General features: G+C 60.6%; 1 protein-coding gene across 4 annotated transcripts in view; it reads left to right on the plus strand.

The window, feature by feature from the left end:
- The first annotated feature begins 627 nt into the window (after positions 1 to 627).
- The window catches only part of Wscd2 (WSC domain containing 2), a 109,335-nt gene continuing 85,195 nt past the window's right edge, over positions 628 to 24,767 (plus strand). The window contains exon 1 of one of the 4 annotated variants that reach the window (XM_047562606.1): positions 628 to 1,465. The gene's annotated coding sequence lies outside the window, so the exon portion shown is untranslated. Of the gene's footprint in view, positions 1,466 to 2,798; positions 4,229 to 24,767 lie in introns of those variants that run through there. The other 3 variants (XM_047562610.1, XM_047562607.1, XM_047562608.1) reach the window with 3 other exon arrangements.

Here is a 24,767-nt window from a genome sequence, read left to right on the forward strand (position 1 = left end):
CCTGGGCTCACCGTGATGAAGTAATTTGGTCCTCATCCTACAAGCAGAAAGCAGCTGAGGCGTCACTTGAACCCTGCTCTGATTTGCTCCAGAAATTGACAACCACGAGATTTTTTCAAAAGTTAAGATTTAACACATGCACAGAAAAGTGCTAGAATGTAATACACAGGTCAATGACTTATCACAAGCTCCTGTGTAGCTACCAACCAAAGGAAGAAAGAAAAGATGCCCATCTCCGCCAGGTGACCCATCATGAGATAGGCACTTTCCCCAGGGAGTCCCTGGGAATCCTCTGAGGATGGACATGACCATCACCGTTTACAGATGAAGATACAGAGGTTCAGAGGAGGGCTGCGCCTTGCTCAAGGCCACAGAGCTTGCCAGGCAACAGGCTCAGAGAGGGAGAGTGATCACCCAGAGGTCACACAGCTAAAACCTATCAGCCCCTGAAACAACAAACGAAACACCAGTAAACAAAACTGCCGGTTATTGGGTGTTTACAGTTTGCAAGGCACCGTGCTAAGGCCGGGGGCGGGGGTGGGGGAGGAGGAGGAGCGGTAGCTGTGGCGGCGGCGGCGGCGGCAGCAATACTCTGCCATTTATGGAGTGCTCACTCAGTGCCAGGCGCTTTGGCCCTCTGCGTAAGCGTCTCAGTTAATTCTCCCAACAACCCTGCGACGTGGGTCTCGAGCCCATTTTACAGACGGGGAAACCGAGGCGGGAGGCCGCGGGTCGGCCGGGAGCTCCGCGGGGGACCGGCCCGGGGCTGCCCCGCCGGGCGGAGGCCGCGGGAGGCCGGGTGGCACGCAAGGAGTTAACGCAGGCAGTGCTGTGGCTCCGTGCAGAGCGCCGGGCTGGGCGCGCGGCTGGCGGCGGCGGCGCGGGAGCCGGGCTGGAGCCGCCGCGTCCCGGGGAGCCGGGGGCCGGCGAGCGAGCGCGGCGGCCGGGGAGCCCGCCAGCCGCAGGCCGGGCGGCCGGAGCCCCGCGGGCAGCCGCAGCCCGCGACCCGCACGCGCCGGGCGGGCGTCCCCGGGCGGGTCCCGAGCCGGGCCTCCTTGGCGCGGGGCACCCGCAGTGCCACCCGCCCGCGCTCGGGCTCGCGGATCGCGGCGCCCGCTGCCGCTGGCTGCCGCCCGCCTCCCCGGCTGGCCGGCTGGCGTCGCCACCGCCTCCCGACCGCCGGCCGCCGCTGTCGCCGCTGCTGCAATCCGGGCGCGCACGCTCCCACTTCCCCGCTGGGGGCGCGGAGGGAGCCCCGGGCAGCGGCGCCCGGGCGGTCGCCTCGGGGCCCGGCCGGAGCGGCGCGGTGGCGGCCAGGCCGGCGGCTCGGCTCCCCGGAGGCGCTGCAGCAGCCGCCGCTGGAAGGCGCCCCCCGAGCGGGCGCCCCGCCGACCGCAGGCGCGGAGAGACCCCGGGCGCCTGCTGAGCCCGCTGGCGGAGTTTGCAAGTGGCGGCGACTCCTCAGGTAAGACCCGGGCCCTGGACCTGCCTGGGAAGGACGCCGCCCCGGCTCTGGGCTTCCAGTCCCGGCGCTGGCCCGCAGGCGGGGGCTCCGCGCCCACAGCGGGGCGAGAGAGGAACGCAGTGGTGACAGCCCAGCCCCGGTAGATGACAAACTTTCCTCTGGCGGAGGATGGGATATGGTGGCTCCTTCAGGCTCCCTTCCCTGGGCATCCCGCTGGTCCCCAAAGCGCGCCCTCCGGGTTTCTGGAGCTGAGCTGGGCCGGGAGGACGCAGGGTCCCTGCCACCTGGGTGTGTTAGCCACCCGCTCTGGGGTGGCTCCAGTTCCCGGCGGAAGGAACCGAGTTGTATTTACAAGTTGACTCTCTGAGGTGCTGGTTGGGGATGATACTCTGGTGAGTGAGAGTCCCTGTCGTCCGGAACCAGCAGCCAGGCTACCGGGCAAGGTTTGTGCACAGTGTTTGCAGACTAGCTTCTGGGCATTCTGAGGTGTGAGTGTGGAGGGAGGGAGGGAGGGAGGGAGGGAGAGAGAGAGAGAGAGAGAGAGAGAGAGAGAGAGAGAGAAGGAGAGAGAGAGAGAGAGAGAGAGAGAGAGAGAGGAGAGAGAGAGAGAGGGAGAGAAGGAGAGGGAGAGAAGGAGAGGAAGAGAAGGAGAGGAGAGAGAGAAGGGAGAGAAGAGAGAAGGAGAGGGAGAGAGGGAGAGAGGGAGAGAGGGAGAGAGGGAGAGAAGGAGAGGGAGAGAGAGAGAGGAGAGAGAGAGAGAGGGAGAGAAGGAGAGGGAGAGAGAGAGGGGGGAGAGAGAGAGAGAGAAGGAGAGGGAGAGAAAGGGAGAGAAAGAGAAGGAGAGGGAGAGGGAGAGAAGGAGAGGGAGAGAGAAAGAGAGAAGGAGAGGGAGAGGGGAAAGAGAGAGAGAAGGAGAGGGAGAGGGAGAGGAAGAGGGGGGGGAGAGAGAGAGAGAGAGAGAGAGAGAAGGAGAGGGAGAGGGGGAGAGAGAGAGAGAGAAGGAGAGGGAGAGGGAGAAGGAGAGAGAGGGGGAAAGAGAGGGAGAGAGAAAGAGAGAGGGAGAGGGAGAGAGAGAGAGAGAGGGAGAGAGAGAGAAAGAGAGAGAGAGAAGGAGAGAAGGAGAGGGAGAGAGGGAGAGAAGGAGAGGAGGAGAGGGAGAGAAGGAGAGAGAGAAAGAGAAGGAGAGAAGGAGAGGGAGAGAGAAGGAGAGGGAGAGAGGGAAAGAGAGAAGGAGAGAGGGAAAGAGAGAGAGGGAAAGAGGAAGAGAGCGAGAGGAAGAGAGAGGGAAAAGGGAGAGAGGGAGAGAGGGAAAGGGGGGGAGAGAGACAGAGAGAGAGAGCTGGAGGCTGGGACTGGGGAGAAGGGCTCCTTCAGTCAGTGCGCCCCCATCCAAGCCCTTCCAGCAGCCGAAGCATCATTTTTGGAGCCCACTCTCCGCTGTAGCAGAGCCACTGGGAGGGCTGGAGGTCACCACCCACCCCTACCGCGCCCAAAGGGATCCTCTTTAGGTGAGATGCAGGGGGCAGTTTCGGGGGCTGCTCCCTGGGACCATCCAGACGGCAGCCTGGGAGGTGCGAGCTCTGCAGCAGAGGTTCTGGAAGAGCTCAGGGGTAGCCAGCCCCAGCTCTGGGGAGGTGGGCAGACGCCCCACGCTCCAGGCCCCTGGGCACTCTGCTGAGCCCTGCAGAGCCCTGTACAGCCAGAGAGTTCGGCCAGCTTATTTTTCCTCCCAGTGAAGAGCATGCCCCGAAGAGGCCACCTAGACCCCAGGGATCATTTTGGAGCTCTCCCTGTGGCCACAGCCACCTAAAGGACACTGTGTTTCCTTGCTGGGGCCCCAACCGGAGGCAGAGGTCGTCTTGATGTTCTGGTGCATACCTGCTATACCTGTGAGACAGGGATTGGACGTGCTGGTGGCCAAGCCCCACAGTCAGAACTCATCCCTGGCCCTGTAATTGTCCCCTGCTGGGGCTCAGTACCTGCCTCTGGAGAGTGGCATTGCTGTGTGCTTCTCAGTTCTTGGGACGTGTGGTGGGATTTTGAGAAACTCCTGCCCTTGTTGGGATTCTGATCTGTGGACAGGATAGAATCTTCTCCTAGCTGCCAAAACCCCGGAATTCCTTAGGGACATCAGAGGCCAGGGCTTGACTCATTGAAAAAAGCCCCAGCTCCAGATCAGGAGGTTAATTTGCTGTGTGTCTTTGGGCAACTCACTAGACCGCTCTGGGTTCTAGCTGCTGCTTCTCTAAAGTGAAGAGGTTTCATGTATCCTCGGAGGGTCCCGTTCAGATACTCCACGGCCCCCAGCAGTGTCCCAGAGGAGGTTTTCAGCACCCAGGAGTTGGTGTGATTTGGTGTTTAAGAGGCCCAGGAGAGACCGGATCCAAGTTTGACCAGAGGCTCCCCCTCCCAGCTCCTGCACCCCTGTAAGATGGCGGGTCCCCGGTTCCTGCTTTGGGAGGGTGCTAGGCTGCTGACTGTGGTCTAGCAACGCAGAGGGCTCAACACTGATAGCAACCGGCTGTGTGGGCCTCTGGGTGCTGTTTCCCGGGGGAGGCTGACTCTGTCCCACCCAAGCACCAGGGGATCCTCCGGTGGGGACAGGGCCCTGGCTCTCCAGTCACCTGATACCTGCAGTCCCCGCCCCCTCTCTGCTGCTTCATAAAACACCACTGGACCAGCTGCTCCTGGTGGGGAGCCCAGGGCGTCTGGGAGGCCTCTGTGCACCCAGCTGCTGCGTCGCCATGACAACAGGAAGTGGAGGTAAGCTGTCTCCATGGCTTCAACTTTGCAGCTGTCTAGGGACCCAGGGCAGAGAAGTTCAGTGCTGTGTCCGGCATCAGTTTTGCTTCTTTCCGGTTGGTCTTGAGCTCAGGGGACAGCCCTGGGTTCCCGTGGGAAACCCTGGTGGGATGGCTGACCCCAGCCGGGCTGGTTGGGCTGTCGCGGAGTGAGGGCGTCCCTCTCAGGCTCCCTGCCCCCGCCGTGGTCTGTGCACTGGGCTCAGGACCCTGAGGACATGGCCAGCTTGCTCTCCTGGTAGGGCCGGGGTGCGCGCGTGCACGGGCGTGTGAAGCTGGCAGGTGCGTGCATTCTCGGGATGGCGACGTGGGTGAGAACCCAACGTGTGCGTGCACGCGTGTGAACGGTGTCAATCCGAGCGTGTGCCAAGTGTCTGACGGAGTCACACGTGCGGGCTTGGGAATGCGTGTGCGCGCTAGAGAGCCCGGAGACGTGAGTCGGCGCAACGCTGTGCGCGCGCTTGCCGGGGTCGGGGATGTAACTGCGCTCTGCGTGTGTGTGTCACCTAGCAGGCGAACCCCTGCACGGGCGCACCCGTGTGCGGGAAGCTGCGTGGCAACACCTGAGTGTGAGACGCGTGTGTGCCTAGGTGCAGTGGCTATCAACCTGCACCCAGAGGTGGACCTGCTGTCCACACACGACCAGGCGGGCCTTTGGGTGTTTGCCAGCACCTGCAGGAGCCTGAGCGTACGCACGTGTGCGGTTGGTGCTGTGCACTCGGGCACACCTGTGCCTGTGTGTTTTCCAGTGTATCTCTGTGCGTGTGCAGGTGCAGCACCATACACGCCTTCGAGTGTGCGTGCGTCTGTGTCCTGTCTCTGTGCGTGTCACTAGGTACAGGGGTGAGTTCCTGAGCCTGTGCGCCTGTGACTGTCAGAGTGCGATTGTGTCCGCACACACGTGTGTATGTGTGTGTACACTTTTGTGTTTCTCGGTGCGCCCCCGTGGGCAACTTTGCACACTTGGTTGAAGCCCTCCGTGTGTGCTTCTCTGCGTTGGTGCCTGGGTGTGCCGGTGGTGGGGTACACGGTGTCTGTGTGCTTGTGTCTCGACTGAGTGTGTGAACTGCGGTGTGATCTCTGGGCCCGTCTCCTGTGCGTGTGTGTGAGCTGCTGACTGCACGCCGGCAGGCTGCGCTGCCTCTCCTGGCACACTCTCTGGGTGTGCATGTGTGTGCTTCTGGGTGTGTTTGCCTGGCTGTGCGGCAGCATGAGTTTTGCACACGCCCCGCGTGTGCCTCTGTGTGCTTCCGAGCGTGGACATCTGCGAGGGTGTGTCTGGGTGTCCGACAGGCCGCTAATTCTCGAGGGGGTGTGCGAACACCTGTGTGCTTTCAGACAGGCCCGTCCCTGAGCCGGCGGGGTCCCCTGCTCTGCGGGTCTGAATTGTACCCGGGCCGGGCGCCTTCCCGGTGCTGGTTTGGTGATCGGTGCCGGCTCCCAGCAGCCTTGGCGGTTGCGCGCTCCTATTTCCAAGTGCCAGCGCTGCCTGTGCTCCAGAGCCCTGGATGGTCCGCGGCTGCCCCAGCCCCAGCCCTCTCGCCCGCCGCCTCCACTTAGGACAGTTGCTGTGCAGACTTGCACATGTCGAAAGTGCAGGTAGAATTTTAGGCAGAAGGTCTGAAAATAGGCAGCCGAGGATGCGCTGAGCGTCTCGACAGCAGAGCTTCTAATTAGGAGCAACTTGTTTTCCTTAAATAAACAAATCAAGTGAGGAAAGAGATTGCCTGAGATTAATGGCTCCCCCGAGCAGGTCCAGATGTTGAAGGAGGGAAACTGGGCTGGGGCGTGAGTGGGGCTTGGGTCCCCGGGGACTGAACGCACGTGGCGCTCAGGATCCTTCAAGATCTTGATCAGGAGCTGATGAGGCTGGGGCTGGAGGGGACACCGCCGTGGGGGACCCTGTCCAAGGTCAGGCAGGTGCCTGGCTGCTGGCCCCGAGCCCTCCCTCCCTCGCCGATGCCCTTAGTCACCAGAATTCGCTGTGCTTCTCATCAACAGGCAGCATGTTCATGCCCTCCTTCCTCACCTGGGTCCAGCCTGGGACTAACCTTGCCACCCGATGAGGTAGATGTCACCCTGTGTCTGTCCTCTCCTTAGGGAACTCACCTTGCTTTCTTCCCATCCCAACCTGAGCTATGATATCAATAATAGCATTTATGAAGTGTTTACTCGGTACATACGACACGCTGGTGACTTTATAGAAAATAATCGATTACTCAGAGAAACGCTAGGAGATGGTTTCTGTTATAATCTTTTGTTATAATCTGTGAGTCTCAGAGAGGTGAATTCATGTAACTGGGTCACACCGCCTGGAATAAGTCTCATTGGGATTTGCACATAGAGTACCTGGTATCAGACACTGTCGTGGTATTGCCTCCCCAAATGCCAGGAGGCATGTTTGGAATCATTGATGTCATAGCACACAGTTGGCATTTTCCCCTGGGCTCACTTGGAGATTCAGCTGGAAGGAATGAATCACGCCATGGAAGTGAGAAGTATCTGTTTAAATATGGGGCAGTCTGCCCATCCATCCACCCATCCACCCATCCATCCATCCATCCATCCATTCACCCATCCGTCCATCCATTCACCCATCCACCCATCCATCTGCCCATCCATCCATCCACTCACCCATCTATCCACCCACCCATCCACCCACCCATCCACCAATCCATCCATCCATCCACCCACCCATCCATCCATCCACCCATTCATCCATCCATCCACCCATCCACCCACCCATCCACCAGTCCATCCATCCACCCATTCATCCATCCATCCACCCATCCACCAATCCATCCATCCACCCATCCACCAATCCATCCATCCACCCATCCACCAATCCATCCATCCACCCACCAATCCATCCATCCACCCATCCACCCATCCATCCACCCATCCACCCATCCATCCACCCATCCACCAATCCATCCATCCACCCATTCATCCATCCATCCACTCATCCACCAATCCATCCATCCACCCATCCACCAATCCATCCATCCACCCATCCACCAATCCATCCATCCACCCATCCACCAATCCATCCATCCACCCACCAATCCATCCATCCACCCATTCATCCATCCATCCATCCACCCATTCATCCATCCATCCACCCATCCACCCACCAATCCATCCATCCACCCACCCATCCATCCATCCACCCATCCACCCATTCATCCATCCATCCTCCCATCCACCCACCCATCCATCTGCTCACATTCACTCAGCATCGTGCTGACTGATATCAGTGTTTCCTCAGAATCTTCTAAGTGACATGTTCTGTGCTGGGCACTGAGGACACAGGGACAAGATGCCCAGCTCTGTCTTTGAGGAGCGTGGTCTGGAGAGGGCGCAGGAGAGCCTGTGCTCAGGAGGCACATTAGACAGGCCCCGTCCACCTCGCTGGGCTGCCGTGAGGCTCAAAGGAGGTCAAGCTGGCCAAGTGCCTGGCCTGTCAGAATAAATGGCAGCCCTCTTCCTTCTGTCCTTTGCCCTCCTCCTTGCGGAGGAGACAGCTCGACGTCAGAGCCAGAGCAAAGTTGCCGCGGGAGAAACCAGGGGCCTCAGGTCCCAGAGCAGGTGGCCGACCATCCTGGTTTGTCTGAACCCAGGTTTGACCAGGAGGCAGGACTTCCTATGCTAAAAGTGGGAGAGTCTCGCACGGATCCGGGCAAGCTGGTGCCTCATCCCAGAGGACGTGTGGGACCGAGCGGGAATGGACGACCTAGACCAGAGCATCCGCACCCCGGCCTCACCACCCGTCTTTGTCAATAAAGCCCTGCTGGGACGTGGCCACGCCAGGTCCTTTCCACGCCGTCTGTGGCTGCTCCCCTGACTGAGAAAGTCTGCTGACCCCTGCGGTGCAAACCCAGCGGAGGTCCTGAGCCTTGGCCAGGGGAGAGGAGATGGAGGCAAGCAAGGGGTCTTCCCTGTGGCTGGACCTCTGGGGTCCCAGGCGGTCCAGGAAGACTCTCCGGCTGCTGCGTCCGTGGGCGTGAGACTCCCCAGGGCCACTCAGCAGCAGGGATGGGTGACTTTTTGTCCTCCTGCCTGGACTCAGACGGAGAGCCAGGTCCCCTCCCAGCCCCAACTCCGACAAGGGCATCGGGGCCCCCGGCAGCAGGGACCAGCCCGCTCGGTCCTCCTCCCATCTGGGTTTTCATTTCTCCGGCTCAGCTGTCAAATACTGTCTCGTTGGCTGGTCCCTTTAAATCCTCCGTGTTGTCCCGTACGAGGCCAAAGGAAGAGTCCCTGCGTGGGGGACCGGAGAGACCAGAGTCCCAGGCCTGCCACCCACTGAGCGGGCGGCCCTGAGCAGGTCCCTCCCGCTCTGGGCCTCGGTTTTGCCCGCTGTGGAAGGGGAGAAGAATCGGATGTGGTGATCCAGGGCTTCTCCGGTCTGGTCCTTGTGGTTCCTTCTTTGCTACTTAGTGTAGCTCCCAAAGCATCTCCTCCAAGATGGCCCTGCAAGACCCCGACTGCAGACCCTCCTGGCGAGGAGGATGCTGCTGTCAATCACTGTCACCGATGTTTTCACGGCCTCCGTTCATGGCGGGGTGTTGACACGAAGGGAATCAGAGCTTCCCTTCTCTCGCTGCCTCCTGGGAACAGTCCTGTGCGTTAAGGGGTCCCTGTCTCCTCTTTATAGATGAGGGTGCTAAGGCTCAGAGAGGTTGATTCACTCACCTGGGATCACACAGCCAGTAAGTGGCAAAGCCGGGGTTTGAGGCCAGGTCTGTCCAGCCCCAGAGCAGGTGTCTCAGCCTCTCCTGTCCTCTGCAGAGACACCGCTGTCCTTTGGGTGGTGGTGATGGGCGTTTCTGGAACCCCTCAGAGGACGCTGGCCCTTTGTGCTCCATCATGTAGGGCCTTGGCCTGAGCAGGGCCCGGGCTCCTGCTTGGCGTCCTCGGATGTCAAACCTAGTCTTCAGCCAGACCGGCGTAGTGGAGGGCCCTGCCAGGACAGGGACCTGCTGACCACCAAGGGCCTGGGTGGGGCACTGTTGGAAACACCAGTCATGAGCTGGAGACAGCAGGTCAGCCAGGCTTCTTCCTCTCTGTGTGGTCCCCAAGGCAGGTCCACTGCGCCAAGATGGGCCCATCCCCGCATGCCCCGGGCCAGTACCCTGGCCTCTGCATTCTGAATGCTTGACCTTGAGGGACAGGGGCAAAGTCCAGACCCTCGGGAACACTCGGACCTGGTGTCCCTTCCCCTGAGCTCCCAGGTGTACCCCCACGCCGGCTGCACCAGGCCACTTGTCCTGGGAGCTCAGCCACGGAGCAGAGAGGAAAAGCGAGCCCCCTTCACTTGCCCGCACCGCCTCGGGAAGGAGCCGCATGTCCCCGTGGCTCCTGGTTTGCACGCCGTCCTGATGAGCTCGGTGACCCGATTTCCCGGGGTGAGAGCGTGCAGAGGGAGCACGCGGGAAGCGTGTGGGCGCCGGAGGAAGCACAGTGCCAGCAGCCAGAGCCGCCCCGACGGCGCAGGCGCAGCCGAGGCCCGCGTGAAAACCAGCACAGGCGCGAGGAATCGCCGCTGGGACGCAGCCCAGGCCCGGGGACCCGCCCCCACCTCAGGAGCTGGTGCTCAGCTGGGTATTGTGGGACGATGAAGCTGCTGGCCTCGGCGACACCCCGAGAAATAGCGCAGCCCCCTCTAGGAGGCAGGGCCTGTGTCCCCATGACCGTCTCGTCCTTTTTCCGAGCGTCTGTAGGTCGGTGGAAGAGGTGGGGCTTGGGAGGCGTTGGGGAAAGTCACTTAGACAAATCCAGCTTCAGGCCGCAGCAGCCACTGCACGGGATGGTGGCTCACTCTGACCGCCGGATCCTCCTCTGGACACTGAAGACGGCTGCACGTGGACCACAGCGGCCGTAAAACCAAAGCTGCGTCGTTGTGTGCGCCCGACGGAAGGAACGTCACGGTGGCCTTCCGCTGGTGACACCGGCTTCCGTCGTCTGTGTCTCACGCGGAGCTGAGAGCGCGGGCTGGAGAGCCCCTCCTCATGAGAAGTGAGGTTCTGCACATCACGGGTGTGGCCCGCGGCGAGAGTCCAGCAGCACCCGGGGACAGGATGCTGGGATGGAGTGGGACGAGGCACCTGCCACCTCCTCCTCCGTGCACGCACCCCCGTGCCCCCGCGTGGGCATCGCCTGTGCCAGGGCCTGGTTCGCTCTGGTCCCCCGCAGGAGTGCAGGTTGAGCCTATCTTGGGGACCAAATGGGCTTCATGCTCTCAGTTCAGTCCTAGACAGGCTGTGTGATTCCCGGCAAGTTGCTTGAACTCTCTGTGCCTCTGTTTCCTCATCTGCAAAACGGGGATCATAATGCCTCCCTTGCAGGCAACGAGATGAGACCCAGCGTAGAGCAACACGCTACAGCGGTCACCCAAGGCCAAAGACGCGTCATTTTCCGAAGGGCATGGATAACGGAGAGTCCTGCGAGCGGGAAGGGGCCCCTGGGCTGCTTCTCTGAACCGCTGGGGAGAGGAATCTGCCAGTCTCTGCATCTTCTGCCAATCAGCTGGCATCTCCAGAAGTTCGCTCTTTGGACTCTAGTGACGGACTTGGTTCGAACGTGAATCTGTGCCGCACGTCCCCTGACCCTGGCAGCCTGGCCCCGCCCCGAGACAGGACCGGCACGTGGTGCTCCCTGTTTGTTGAGAGAACAAAAGAAGGTTCTCCACCGAGGTCCAGCCCATAGCCAGGTCTCCCTACGGGAGAGCCACAGTTCCTGGGTCCCTGGCTGTTACCCCCCGGCAAGGTGTGCACCCATCTTCCCTGGGACTTGGAGCAGATCTGTCTCCAAATAAAACCCTATGGTGGCCGGAGGTGGGATGACCAGGGGACGTGCTTTCCAACAAGAGAGAATTTATGGCCCAGTGGCTGTAAGGACCTGGGAGGTGCTCTTCTTGTTTCCTGGCCAGCCCTCGCGACTCGGGGACTTGGAACAGACCCAGAGCCTGCACCTTGGGGATGTCCGCAGCTCAGGGTGCGGTCGGGGAAGGGCCCAGGCTGGATGGGGGCACCGCCGGGCACTGCAGCTGCCAGCCTGGGCTCCACAGCTTTCTCCCCGGCCCGTCCTGCCTCTCTCTGGCTGTCTGACCTGGAGAGGTGTCAGTACTCTGTGCCTCAGTTTGCTCGTCTGTAAATTGGGGATGAAAGCAATCTGCTTCTCCTTGGGGTGGCCGGGAGCGTTATCCTAATTCACGTAAACCCCCAGCACCATGATGGGTGCAGAGTAAGTGCTCCGAAAATATTGACGACTGTTACTATTATCAGTGGGGAGAGAAGAGGTGAAGCCCCCAAATCTCAGAAGAGGCACGACTGGATTTGGATAAAGTGGTTTTCACTTGCTCAGTAATGAAAAGCCGTGAAGAGGTGTCCCGGCTGGGGGTGAGACAGACCATGGGGTGACCACGACCTCAGGCCCGGCTCAGATTATCTCTATGCCAATAAGAGAGATGGAGAGAAAAAGGTGAGCTTCCTCTGAGGGGTTCTCGTCCCCTCCACCTGGAAAGACGGTGGCGTCACAGCAGAGAGGAAAAGAGGGGGAGCAGAGTAGCTGAGACACAGGCTTTGGGGTTTGACAGACGGGGCTCCAACGCCAACTCTGCCACCTACTGGCTCTGTGGCTCTGGGCAAGTGAATGAACCTCTCTGAGCCTCAGTGTCCTCATTCACAAAGTAGAGGCAGAGACCCCTTAACTCGTAGGACTGTGCCCAGGATTCAGTCAGAGAATGGAAGGGAAGCTTTGCTCAAAATGCCAGGCAATACGGACCCCGTCTCGCTGTTCTGTGCCTCCATTGACTCAGCGGTAATGGGGAGAGGGTGACCTGATGTCTCTGGGACAGCAGCAGACATGACGGTGACCTCACGGCTGGAGCGTTTGCAGGAACAGGAAAGGTGCCCAGGAGCGCGGTGGGCGTTCTAATCCATGCCCGGGGCTGGGACTGATCCGCTCCGCGCCTTCACTTCCTCGCATGGAGGACTGAGAACGTGAAGGTCAGACCTGCCTGGAAGGCTGTGTGACAGATGACCAGAACGGACAGGGCCGGGAATGCCATGCGGGTTCCGAGAGTACAGGATGGACATGTTCTAGAAGGTTCCGTCTCAGCCCTTGTCAGAGGGGGGTTCCAGCACCCAGCGCAGGGCATCTCCATTCTCTGGGCTGCTCCCCAGGGTCCGGCCCCAAGGTCAAGGGTGCCTTCCTCTCATCAGTACCCTCGATGCCAGCCCTGGGCTCTGCTGCACCCTGGATGGGGAACTGGCTCATTAGAAGAGGTCAGGCTTTGTCTCATTCAGAAGGAGCCAGGCCAGGCCTCGAGGCCACCAATGGCTTCTCTCTGGACGTCCCTGGTTTTCTGCCTGTTTTTCCCTCCTGGTCACCCCTGGGAAGGGGCTTCCACTGCCCACCATGCCCCCCCAGCCCTTGGTACAGCCCTGCCTCTTTATGTCTGAACTTCGCCCGGGCAGCCGGGGACCCCAGGGACAGCTGGTCAGCCCTGCAGCCCCCCGGGGCACGCTGAAGGTAGGGTTGGTCGGAGGTCTTGCAGAGTTGGTGACAGAGTTTGGATTAGAACCTGGGTCTTCTATACCCTGACGCAAGGCTGTCCCCGTGACCCCACGGACTTCCTGCTACGTTCACGCCTGAGCGTGAGTTTCCCATGGCTGTTGTCACAAGTGACCCCAAAGACGGTGGCTTAGGCATGACAGGCCTGTGGTCTTGCAGGTCTGGAGGTCAGAAGCCTGCGAGGGGTCAGCCCGGCGTGTTCCTCCGGAAGCCTGGGCGGTCCTGCCTCTCCACCTGGCTCAGCTCCAGCCCCAGTCCCTCCCAGCCCTGGGTCTCTGGCTCTGAATCTCCTGCCTCCCTCTTACAGACAGCACGACACCAGACCCACCTGGGTCCTGAACCGAGTCACAGCTTCAAAGTCCCCTTCACTATGTAAGGTCAGCACCCCTGGCTGGCCCGGGGGTGGCTTTGAGCGAGGACTAGCAACACAGGCAGGTGAGCAGCGTCCACTCAGATCACAGGGTTGCCCTGAGGACACTCCGCCAGGGTGACCAGGTGGCAGCCTAAGTACCCCCCCTCAGCCTCCTCCTGCCCCTCTAGCACAGCAGCTGGGGTGACCCACCATTGGTGCCCCTGGAGAAGCCCCTTCCTCCCGACTTCCTCTCCTCCCTGGTGACTGTCCTGGGTCACCCAGGAATGGTGAGATGAGCCACAGCCACCGCCACCTGCCGGGCCAGGGATGCAGGTGCTCACGGTGCGCCGTCCTTGGTGTCTCGCTGGCTCACCCACTGGCCACCACCGCCCTGTAGGAAGGGGCGGCCCATCCCGGTGCTGGGGTTGGCGAATCCAGCTGTGCTCACCGCAGCCGCTCAGCCCCAGAGGCAGAAGCAGCTCCGGGCCCTCCGAGGAAGCCCGTGCGGGCCAGTGCGACTCAGCAGGGACACGGGATGCCACGTCTACCCAGGCGTGATGGCACGTGCCCACGAGGGCCGTGTGCCATCTCCATGGCGCCCCGACTCATCACGCGCACGTCTGATGGAATGCGTGTTACAGTGCGCATATTCCACGTGCGCGCAGACCACGCATCCGATTTATAAACGCTCTCTAATTGCGCATATTCCACTATATGCTCATCTAAAAGCACGAGGCGCCGGCCACACCCCAGCCTCCCTGACCCTTGGCATCTTGCGAAGTGAATTCCACCAGACACCGAGGACACCCGTGGACGATCCCACTCGTGCAGGATGCCCAGTGCGGTCGGGTTCACAGGGCAGAAGGTAGCAGGGTGGGTGGCGTCGGGCACCGCGGGGAAGGCGGGCTGGGCAGCTGGGGTGCGCGAGACAGTCTCCGTTTGGGAAGAGACTCAGGCTCTCGAGACGGAGGTGGTGACGGCCGCGCAGCCGTGGGCACGTTGAAAGTCACCGGACCGTGCACTTAGGAGTAACCGAGGGCGCGAATCTGAAGTGCAGTTTTCCCAGAAGCAAAATAAATCAGTAAAGCGAGGTACGGAGGGGGCGGCCACCCACGGGGACCCTGGAGCCGGTGCGGGTCCCTGCACCCCTAGCACCACGCGCTCCTAAAGGTGGAGCCATCTGGAACCTTCGGGAGAGTGTGGGTGGAGCCTCAGGCGCAGCAAAGGCGGGCAGGGTGATGCAGCGCGTGTCGCGCTCCGCCTGGTGCCGCCAGCCCAGCGAGATTCCTCCACGCCCTCGACGTCTGTTGTGCGTCAGGCCTTGTGTGGACAGAAGAAAGCAAACAAGACATGGTCCGGGGTCACGGGGTTTAGAAGAAGCGTGGGTGAAGAAGGACGTGAAGAGTACGCTCTAGAGTGGAACGGCTCGGGCAAAGGCCCTGTGGTCAGCAGGAGGGTGCCAGGAACGGAAGGGTAAAGACACTTGGGCTTTGCAGGCAGGCAGGCAGAGTGGGGGAGCTGAGCAGAGGGAAACAGGATGGCCCGGGACCCCGCAGGCCTCGGGTGTTTGCGCTTTATCACTCCCGGAAGCGGGTTCTGGTGAAGCACTTGGTAAAGGAGAATGAGGTCATTCCATTGCACCTTGACCAGAGCAACAGAAGCGAGCCCTGCTCCAGGTGAGGGCGGAGCCACCGAAACCCAGCAAGGAGCGGAGGCCCAGGTATCTGCCTCTTGATGCAGAACCCCTGCCTTCCCTGGGAGAGGAAGCCCCGGAAAGAGCCCACAGATGAGCTTTTTGATTTAAGTTGCTCCAACACCCTTGTCTTGCTTCCGTGGTCGCCTACTGGCCTGTGGGTTATTTTAACTTTTATTAGAGACCTTTTTTTTTCTATTAAAGGAGTTTTTTTTTTTTTCAAAAACAAATCCCAGCTGTGTTTTGATAAGATAGAATTAAAAATGGCACCGGGGAATTGCCGCTGAAAGCGTTGATTTTTCTCCTTATGGCATCTGAACTGATTTAAATAATAATGACACGTTTCATTTCTGTGCTGCTTTCTTTCCTCCCACCCCGGCCGCCCCAGAACACCACAGGGTGGGTACCCGCAGTTCCTCGCAGGGCTGTTTCTAAAATCCCCAGCTCTCCACCCTGGAGGCAGAGGACCAGCCTGCAGAGGCCGAGATGCCTAACCTAACAGCTGCGGGTGGAGGGCAGGTCTCGCTCACGACACACCATGGATCTGCCATCACGCGTCTGTGGCTCATTTCCACCAGCCCCCTTAGCTTCCAAGTACTCACGTGTAATGTGGAAACGATGGCGATGTTCATCTTTATCAGGATTCTTTTGGTTGCAAGGGACAGAAATATCATCACATCCTTTGCTTCTCAGACAGGAAAGGGAATGTATTGGCTTATGTGGCCAGCTTCAGGCGAGGCTGGATCCAGGAGCTTGCAGATATCCTAGGTCTGTCCTCTGGCCTTCCTTCCCTTTCTCCCTTCGTGGTCCTTCACCCTTTACCAGTCTTCTGGTACACAGGGCCCTCTGCACCGGTTCAGGCCGAGGGGACCCGTCTGCCCTGAGGCACCTGACGTCCCTTTCCTTACGGACCTCCTTCTCAGGCTGGTTTTTCAGTTTTTTTGTTTTGTTTTGTTTTGTTTTGTTTTCCTTTTGGGCACAAAAACTTACCAGCAACTTCACGCTGACATTGAGGTGTCTGTTCCACCAGTTCTGAAATGGAGACCTCCGGCCTCCTGGAACCAATCACGAGGGGCTCAGCAAGGATCCAGGGCCATGGAGGCGCCCATGATCTGAAATCTCGGCCTGCCATCCACTAACAGGGTATCACCTTGGATCAGTCATTTCCCTTTCCTTTTGATTGACAAAGGCAGCCAGTCCCTAACAAGCCTCCCCACCCCTGCCACTGCTCATGTGTCCCCTTTCCAGCCAAAAGCCACGAGAGCTCAAAGGATGCAGAGAGGAGACCCCAGTCCAAGTCCAGGTGCCTCAGGGCAGACGGGTCCCCTCGGCCTGAACCGGTGCGGAGGGCCCTGTGTACAGGAGGGGTGGGGAGCAGCCTCCCCGGCCCCGCCCACCGCCTGCACACCAGGACCCCGCCCCGCGGCGCTGCAGGCCTTGGCCGCTTTGTAAGTGGATTCCGAGGTTGCTTGCAAAATCTCGCTGAGAGCCACCAATCCCGGCAACCCCGAAACACAGAGCAAGCCAAAGGAGCCGGCTGGAGCTCAGCGGGGTCCCCGCCTGTAGAGAAGGGTCTTCCCAGCGTGGGGACATGGCTTTGTTCTGCTCGACTGTGGACAGCATGTGGAGGCTGACCCCAGAAGACAGGCGGGCCCATTGTTCTGGAAACCCACGACACGTGCTCGGTGAATCGGGAGCCCCCCGTGATGGCCTCGGGAGGACCTTCTTCACGCTGAGCGACACCATTTGCCACGGGCTTCGTGGCTGGCTGCTCTGGTTTCCTGCTCCACACTGTTGATTCCCTGGGATAAAACTCCCACAAAGGCTGAAAAGGCCACTCAGCCCCCGTCCCTCCCTGTGACAGAGGATTCTGCCCTGAGTCTCCCACTTCACAGCTGTGAGACTTGGGGTAAGTCACCTGACCTCTCTGAGCTTTAGTTTCCCATCTGCAGCCAGCGGATCTTCAAAGCTTCTGTCTCCTAAGAGGTGCCAAGCGTGTAGTAGATACTCAATAAAACAGTCCCTCCTGGAACACTGCAGACCCAGCAGCCTGGAGAAGGGAGGCCGATGCTGCTGCTCCTTACAGTTACTAAGCGCTCACTCAGCCAGACCCTTTCTAAACATGATCCCCTCTGCTTCTCCCAGTCACTGAGTGACTCACCATCTCTGGCTTGTCTTTTATAGATGAAGAAACAGAGGGTCTGAGAGGCAAAGGGAGCTTCCCAAGGTCACTTGCAGAGCTGAGACTGGACCTCCAGCCTGCCTGCTCCTTGGGGTCCTGCCTCCTGTGAGGAAGCCTTGTCTTCCAAGGGTGCTGGCTTACATCCACACCAACTATACCCAAGGAGTGCCAAGGAGCCCTTAGCAGAGGAGTCCCAGAGACCCAGCTCAGCTACTCACTTGCTGTCACATCTCAGGAGACTTTCTTGACCTCTCTGGGCCTGTTTTCCCAGCTGTTTAAAATCAACCTTGCTCCCTCCCACCTCAGGGCCTTTGCACATGCCACACCATCTGCCCAACACCCCTCCCTCTTCACCTGATTCGTTGCAACTCCCCCTTCAGGTCTGGGGTGGAGCATTACTTCTGAGAATTCCTCTGGGGGCCGCTGGACCAGGTCAGATCCCTATCACTCCTCCAGGGTTAGCAATGACAGTGCTGTGGGACGATTGAAGCAGCCCGTGTGTCCTCTACCAGCCGTCTGGATGGGGCACTGGCTGTGCTTGCCGGGCTCCCCTCCCCAGCGCCCCCGCCAAGCCCGCCACAGGCACAGAGGATGCTAAGCGCTGATTGGAAGCGCTGCTTTGCAGGGCGGGGCCACCGCAGGGCGGGGCCTCTGAACGTGGCCCCGCCCACCCCTGCAGCTCCATGCTCCCCAGACCTGACCAGAGATGCTCTTGTTTTCCCCCTATGATGCTCATAATGGTGCGATCCAGCAGCTCCTTGAATGTCCCTGAGGGCAGGATGGAGACCTTGCAGCAGGCGTGGACCTAACAGTCCAGGGCGCCCTGGAGGCCAGGAGCGACCCGCAGCCTGCAAAGGCGCTGCCACGTGAGGAAGCCACGCTCCAGAAGAGCTCACGCCCCACGACTCTCGTTCTAAAGAGCTCAGAATAGAAGCTCAGCTCTCGGGGTTCAGGGTGCGGCGAGCTTGGGTGGAAGCCTTCGGAAGAAAACCGAGAAGACAGGACCCCAAGAGCCCGGGACGGGGAGGCAGCGAGGTCCTGGCTGAAGGGAGCCCGGGGGCCTTGGTCGCCGGCAGTCTGTGGGTCGCCCCGGATGGTGACGCGTGTCCCCTGCTGCAGGCTCCATCCCATCCTGCGTCTTCGTTTAATGTTGCCCTGGGTGTATGGGTCACGATTCTCGGGAAGAAAATTTCCCTGAACCCCCAGATAATCACCTCTGGGGTCCCCAGCCGGGCCACCGGTGCGTTGGCCTCGTGCACAGAAACACCCTGGGCATCCTGTGGTGACCAGACCCTCTCCAGGTCTGCTGGCACAGCCTGGTGAGCGGGTCCCCACCCTCCCGTAAGCCCCCCGGGACTCTCCGACGGCTGATGTGAAGAAACCCCTGCGCATCCTCTGTCTTGGCCCAGAGGACACAGTGGCGCCGTTTTGCAGATTGTGATAAGGCTGGGCACTGCCCCAGAAAAACACCCAAGAAATCAGAGAAAGGAGGAAAAGACAGAAGGAAAGGAAAACAACCTGAGACACTTCATCCAGTCCCTAGTCTTGCAGGATCCCGACAGCCAGTCAGGAGATAAGCTGTCCCAGGCCGAGGGTCAAGTGACCCGGCTGGGTAGGGTTAGAGTCAGGACGTGGCCCGAGGCCCAGGCTGGTCAGGCAGCCAGAGCGGGAGGGTTGGACACTGCACCGGCTGCCCTGGTTGCCCCTGCAGGCTGGTGCCGCCCTCTCTGTGCAGAGGGAAGCGAAAGTCTGGGCCCTGCTCTTGAACCTGGCCCCGGTTGACAGCAGAGCGCGTGAGCTGTACAGGTGCTTGGCGCTAGGCCGGGGTGGCCCCGGTGGAGCTTTCCAGGGGTTCCTGGAAGTCTGACAGGCCGAGGGCTGTGGATCGGGAAGCCTCACCCACCCTCCTGCGTCCCCCCACACTTCTCTCCACCTCCTGCCATCCTTTGATCCAGGCCCCGGCTATCACTAGAGCAAGCTTGGGGACCTGCCCGCCATGTCCCGTCTCAACCGAAACATCCCTCCGCCCAGGTGAACCCCGGAAGGGTGAGCGAGACCACCACCCGCAAGGAGGCAGACAGGGACTGCCCACCAGCATGGCCAGCAGGCCCTCCCAGGGAGGAAGCCCCCTGCCCGGCTGCACGGTGTCCCCAAAGGGCTTCCAGGGCAACATGGCATCTGACCAAGTCCCTTGAGAGGAACAGGGCCCAGCAAGGCGCAGGGTGGGCTGGGGGTGGGATTGGGGTGGGGACAAGGGGCCCTGGAGGTGTGGTGTCAGGATTCCCTTGGGTCACGGTGGGAACCCTGGGGTTCTGGTGGGGGGTCCCCAGAGGGGGATGCCCTGGCTGCCATCTCGGGAGGGCGGGCAGCAGAGGGACCCAGGAGGCCGAGGATGCACTGCTCATTAGTGCTGGAGGCCCTGGCCGAGCCCTTGGGGGTCTCCAGGAAACCCAGCCTCATCCCACCTCCACGCGCCCCGGTCCAGAGCTTTGCCCCCCCCTCCCCCGTGGCCCCAAGTGACTTATTTATTTTATTGACAGCCTGGGTTGTGTTATTTACAGAACTGAGCTTTGCCACCCGGTTGGATTTTGAGTCGAATAGTTCTCAGCCTGGGGGGCAGTTTGGCCACGCAAATGGCCACGCCCTCCGCTCCCGAAGGTCCCCAGCGCCCGGCGCCCACCCCAGGCCTGACTGGGGGCCCCCGTGGGTGGGGTGGGGAGGGTGGGGACATCGCCCCGGGGGGACTGCAGCTCAGGGAGCAGGCTCCGCAGGCGGCTGGCTGCCTGCTCACCACCGAAGCCTCAGTGCGCGCCTGGACCAGGGCCCCGCTGGTGACCGCGCTCGCTCCCTGTGTGGCGCGGCGGAGCTGGGGTGACCGTCGGGAGGGGCAGAAGGAGGGCTCCGGGGACGGTCAGTGGCAGAATCCGTTTTCAGAGAGCAGCCCAGCGCTCATGGCGGCCACGGCCAGCCGCCTCAGTCTTCTCTGGAGACCAAGTTTCCTCGCCCTGACGGAGGGTCAGAGAGTCAAGTGACAGAGGGCAGCGTGGGAATCCGGCTCGACCCTCGTCTTCCAAAACCGGAATCAGAGTCCAGCGGGTACTTTTTTCTTTTCACCGGACTGGCAGTCCCAACCAGGGACTTGCTCAGGCTAGGTGACTGTCTACCGCTGAGCCATGTCCCCAGCCCTGTTGATTTTGTGTTTTCATTTGGAGATAGGGTCTCACCGAGTTGCCCAGCGTGATCTCAAACTTGCAAAATCCTCCTGCCTCAGCTTCCCCAGTCGCTCGGATTAGGGGTGTGCGCCCTGTCCCCAAGCTATTGGGCTTTGACTACGTGCCAGGCCCTGTGCTTCAGGACCACGTCATCGAAGCTCTAACGATATCATGAGGTGGTTATCAGCCTAATTTTACAAATGGAATCTCTGAGGATCAGAGAGGTGGAGCGGCTTGCCCACAGTCACAGCCAGGGTGGGGCGGCCTGAGGCTGGCCTTTAATTCAGGGTGAGGGTTAAGAGGCACACCGGCCTCCTCCGGAAACAGGCCTCACCCCACAGGGTCTTCTTTTTCCCTTTTGTCTGCAGAGGAGAAACGATCAAAGGGCTCCCACTGGCATGCTAATTATCGAAGGCTGTACTTCAAAGCGACTTGCAGGAGACCCTGTGAGATTTCCAAAGCCCGCTCTCCATGCGGAACGCTCTGGTCCTTAACCTTGATGTCCCTGGCCCCGTGGGATGGGCGGAGCCTGGACAGGGCGGGGACTGGGGAGACTATCGGAGTCTTGCGTCAGGCTACGCGCAGGCACAAACCCCGACACACAGAGGGACTCTCGCTTCTTCTCACCCGAAGACTCAGCGTTCTCTTAATTCTGCATCGACCACAGCAGTGATTTTGCAGGTTTGGGAAGATCTCTCGGTATTCCACCATCCCCCGCCCTCTGGGGGCCTATCCTGGAAGCTGTCAGGAAGCACCAACGTGGGCTGAGTCGTTGTGCCGTCTGTGGCCCAAGTTCTAGATGGGAAGTGCTGTTAGGAGCCCACTTTGCAGACAGGGAAACTGAGTCTCAGCCTACTGCTCCCAGGCTTCCGGGAGGGGCAGGTGGATGCTCTCCGGAGGCCTCGGTATTTGGTCCGCCTCTGCATTTAAATGGTACCTCCACCCCGTGCCAAGGATGGGAACGGTACTACCAGTAACGACGACTGTGACAGAATATTAAGGTCGCCATCCTGTGCCGAGCATGTGGCAGAATTGACCTCATTTGATCTGCACTACAGCTCTGGCGGGGGGCACCACGATGGCCCCATTGCATGGGCAGGGAAACCGAGGCTCTGAGAGGTCAGGGTCCTGGGGTCTCCCACAGAGGAAGGAGGGGGGTCCTCTGGAGAAAAACGCCTTGCAGCTGGCCTGAGCAAGATGCGGAAGTCACGAGGGAGGAGGAGACCCGGGAGAGACGGACAGGGCCCCCGCATGCAGTAGGCGCTCAGCACATGCTCACTAACGGATCTAGCTCCTCACTTTGTCCTTCCCTTTGGCAACTTTTCCGCCGACCCCGCCCTGACACAAAGCTGGAGCCCAGTGTGGGTGCCTCTGAGGCCATGTCACCTGCAAAGCAGGCACCAGGCCGACCTGCGGAGAAGCCTGGGGGAAGGCCGGGGTTGGAGGCAGGGGCAGCCTCCGGAAGCTCTGCCGCCTGGCCCAGTGCCGCCCCTGCCACTTGAGCTCCTCCTGCCGCCAACACCTGCCCAGGTCCCCCGGCTGCGCCTCCCCACCCGCCCAGTGCCCAGCTTCTGCTCCCAGAGGACCCACACTGTCACCCTCAGGACCTCCCCGTGCCGTCTCCCAGGAACTCAGGCCGAGGCCTCCCTGCGGGTCCTGTGGTCATGCCGCTGACCTGCCATGGGCCGCTGGGTGTCCAGTGGAGGACATGGAGCCGCATCCCCACCCCACCCACCAGAGGCTGGTCAAACCTCCTTCCTCTATTGGGACAACCAACAATGTCCTTAGATGTTGACAAATGCCCTCTGGGACATCAGAACCCTGGTTTGGAGCGGTCATTATCCACGCTCCAGGAACGGGCCAGCGGCCGCCCTCTCCCAGCCTTAGGGCTGTTAGCCGGGGAGAGGGAAGAGGAGGGTCCTGGGTGGAACAGTGGCCATGGCGTGCCGGGCTCCTGGTCCCATTCAGCTTGTCTGGACCCCGCCTCATTTCACATCTGGGTAACTGGATGCCCCGTAGGGAAGGGACCGGCCCCAGATGCAGACCCTCTGGGTGCAAAGTCCAGACGAGGATCTAGGAACCACCCTGCGCGGTGCCTCCCGGCTGCTGCGGCCCTCCAGGAATCTCCCAGAGGCACCAGGAGAGCGTTTAGTAGCTACATCCTCACTGGCGACTCCACGGAGCCAGGACCCACGTCTTCAGAGATGAAAGCCACCTCCGCGGGCCGGTGGCCAGTTCACTGCGCTCTTTGGCCCGAGCCAGCTTCTCCTCTCCTCCCGCCGCGGGTCTGTCCCCCCTGAGGTCAGGCTGGCCACCCTCTTCACTCTCTGCCCTCCCTGGGGCCAGGCGGGGAGACGCGCCCTGCCATCAGAGGACCATCCATCCCCTTGCCCGGGCGTCACTGCCCGGGACAGGTCGGTGACTCTCACAATGAGGGCATTTAGCAGGTCTCTCCTCCCCTGGGACACTCAGGGGGACTGGAAGAGATGAGAGGAGAAAGATCAGAAACCAAACCCAGCGAAACTGCGCTCTGAGGACAACACCCTGGGAGAAGGGGACCCGCCGCTCCGATTTCAGAGAGAGGGTGGGAAACGCCCTGCCTGGCTCCTTTTCCACCAGGCTCCTTTTCCATGTTGGTGGGCTGATAGGGGACGGTGGCCCAGCAAGGACAAAGTTAGAGCCCCATTCAGCCCATGCAAGGATCCAGTCTGTGCAGGGCGGTGCCAAGAGCCGGAGAACAAGAGCTCTCTGTGCCCGGGAACCTGGGCGCCGGCTCCCGCGGCTCCAGGCAGGCGCTGGACACAGTCAGAAACCCACCACGTGGCCAGAGAAACCTGGGGTCAAGAGAACCCTGGAGGAGGTTGTGAACGCCGACGCCTTTGGGAACCAGGCAGGTGACAAAAGTAGGTGTGTTGTAGAAGGGGGGGGACCCACGCCACCTCCCCAGGTTCGTGTTTGAAAACTCCCAACTGCTAAGTGTCTGCAACCAATTCAAGTTTTAAAAAATCAGATAACAAAACCTGGGTCTCGACTCTGGGTAGCCCCCAGCCCAGGAGCCCCCTGGCCACCTCGGGCCAAGGGTTTTAGGCAGACCTGGGCTCCAGCACTGGGTCTTGACTGTGGACAAGTGGTTTCATCTGTCCTTGGCACGTGCGCATCGTGTGCGGTATCCGTCGGGATCCTGGCTCCGTCCAAATGTGGGGAAATCACAAGGGATGGTGCTGCACCCCAGAGTGAGCAATGTTGGGTCGATGTTCCCCCTCCCAGGACTGGAAAGACGAAGGGCAGCGATCTGGAGAAAGGAACCGGATGGGGAGGGTCCCCGCAGCCCCATGCTGATCAGTGGAGGGGCCCAGCCAAACGGGAACGTTGGCCAAGCTCAGGTGGCTTCCGGGGGAAGCAGAAATCCCATGGACGCGGTCCACGCAGACCCTCCTGGGGAGACAGCAGGACAGAGACGCGGAAGAGCGGATCTGGAGGGTGACGCAGACACCGGCAGGTGGAGCTGAGCGCCGAGGCGGGTGCTGCACTGTCTCCACGGGCTGGTAGCGCTCCTCAGTCCAGGTTCAGCGGGTGCTTGGCGCACGGTTGTTGCAGGTTGAACGAGGTGTTCTCCTTGTTACCGCAGCAGGGAGGTCGAGCCGAGCGGGAGCGTGAAGACCCCAAGTGTCCTGGGTGGGTGACAGGCCCCCGAGGCGTTGACAGCTCCCGCCTCTGCTGGGACACATTGCTGTGAACTTGAAGGATTAGAACTGCACACGTTCGTTGCAAAGAGCTAAAGACCAGACACGGGTCCTGCTAGGCTGGCGTCGAGGTGTGGCTGCACTGAGCTCCTCCCGGGGTCTCCAGAGGCCAATCAGCTCCCCGTCTTTTCCGCCTTCTGGAGGTCGCCACGTGGTTTGGCTCAGCCCCTTTCAAAGCCAGCAATGCCGTCACTCTGGTCTCGGCTAGACACAGCCCTTTTCTGACCTCCTGGACACCCTCTCCCTTGTTAGGACACTTGGAGTGACATTGTGCCCACTGGATACTCTAGAGTAACCTCCCCATCTCAGGGACCCTCGCCCAATCCTACTTGCAAAGTCGCACTCGCATGTAAGGCGACGCAGTCTCTCGTTCTGGGAGCTGGGACCTGAACACACTTGGGGGACGTTATTCTGCCCACCGTGAAGAGGTTCTGGGAAGCTTCCCAGAGGGAAAGAATCTGTCCAGTGTGGCGTTCAAGTGTCCCAAATCCCGCCCGGCATGGTGGCACACCCACGTAATCCCAGCAGCTCGGGAGGCTGAGGCAGGAGGATCGCGAGTTCAAAGCCAGCCTCAGCAACTTAGGGAGGCCCTAAGCAACTCAGTGAGACCCTGTCTCTAAATAAAAGACAAACTAGGGCTGTGGATGAGGCTCAGGGGTCGAGTGCCCCGAGGGTCGTGGGAGGAGAGAAGAGACCCGTGTCTGGGTTCTGCATCTGCTCCGTGACTTCGGCCAAGTCTCAC

This window comes from Sciurus carolinensis, chromosome 8 (assembly GCF_902686445.1).
Source record: "Sciurus carolinensis chromosome 8, mSciCar1.2, whole genome shotgun sequence".
NCBI lineage: Eukaryota > Metazoa > Chordata > Mammalia > Rodentia > Sciuridae > Sciurus > Sciurus carolinensis.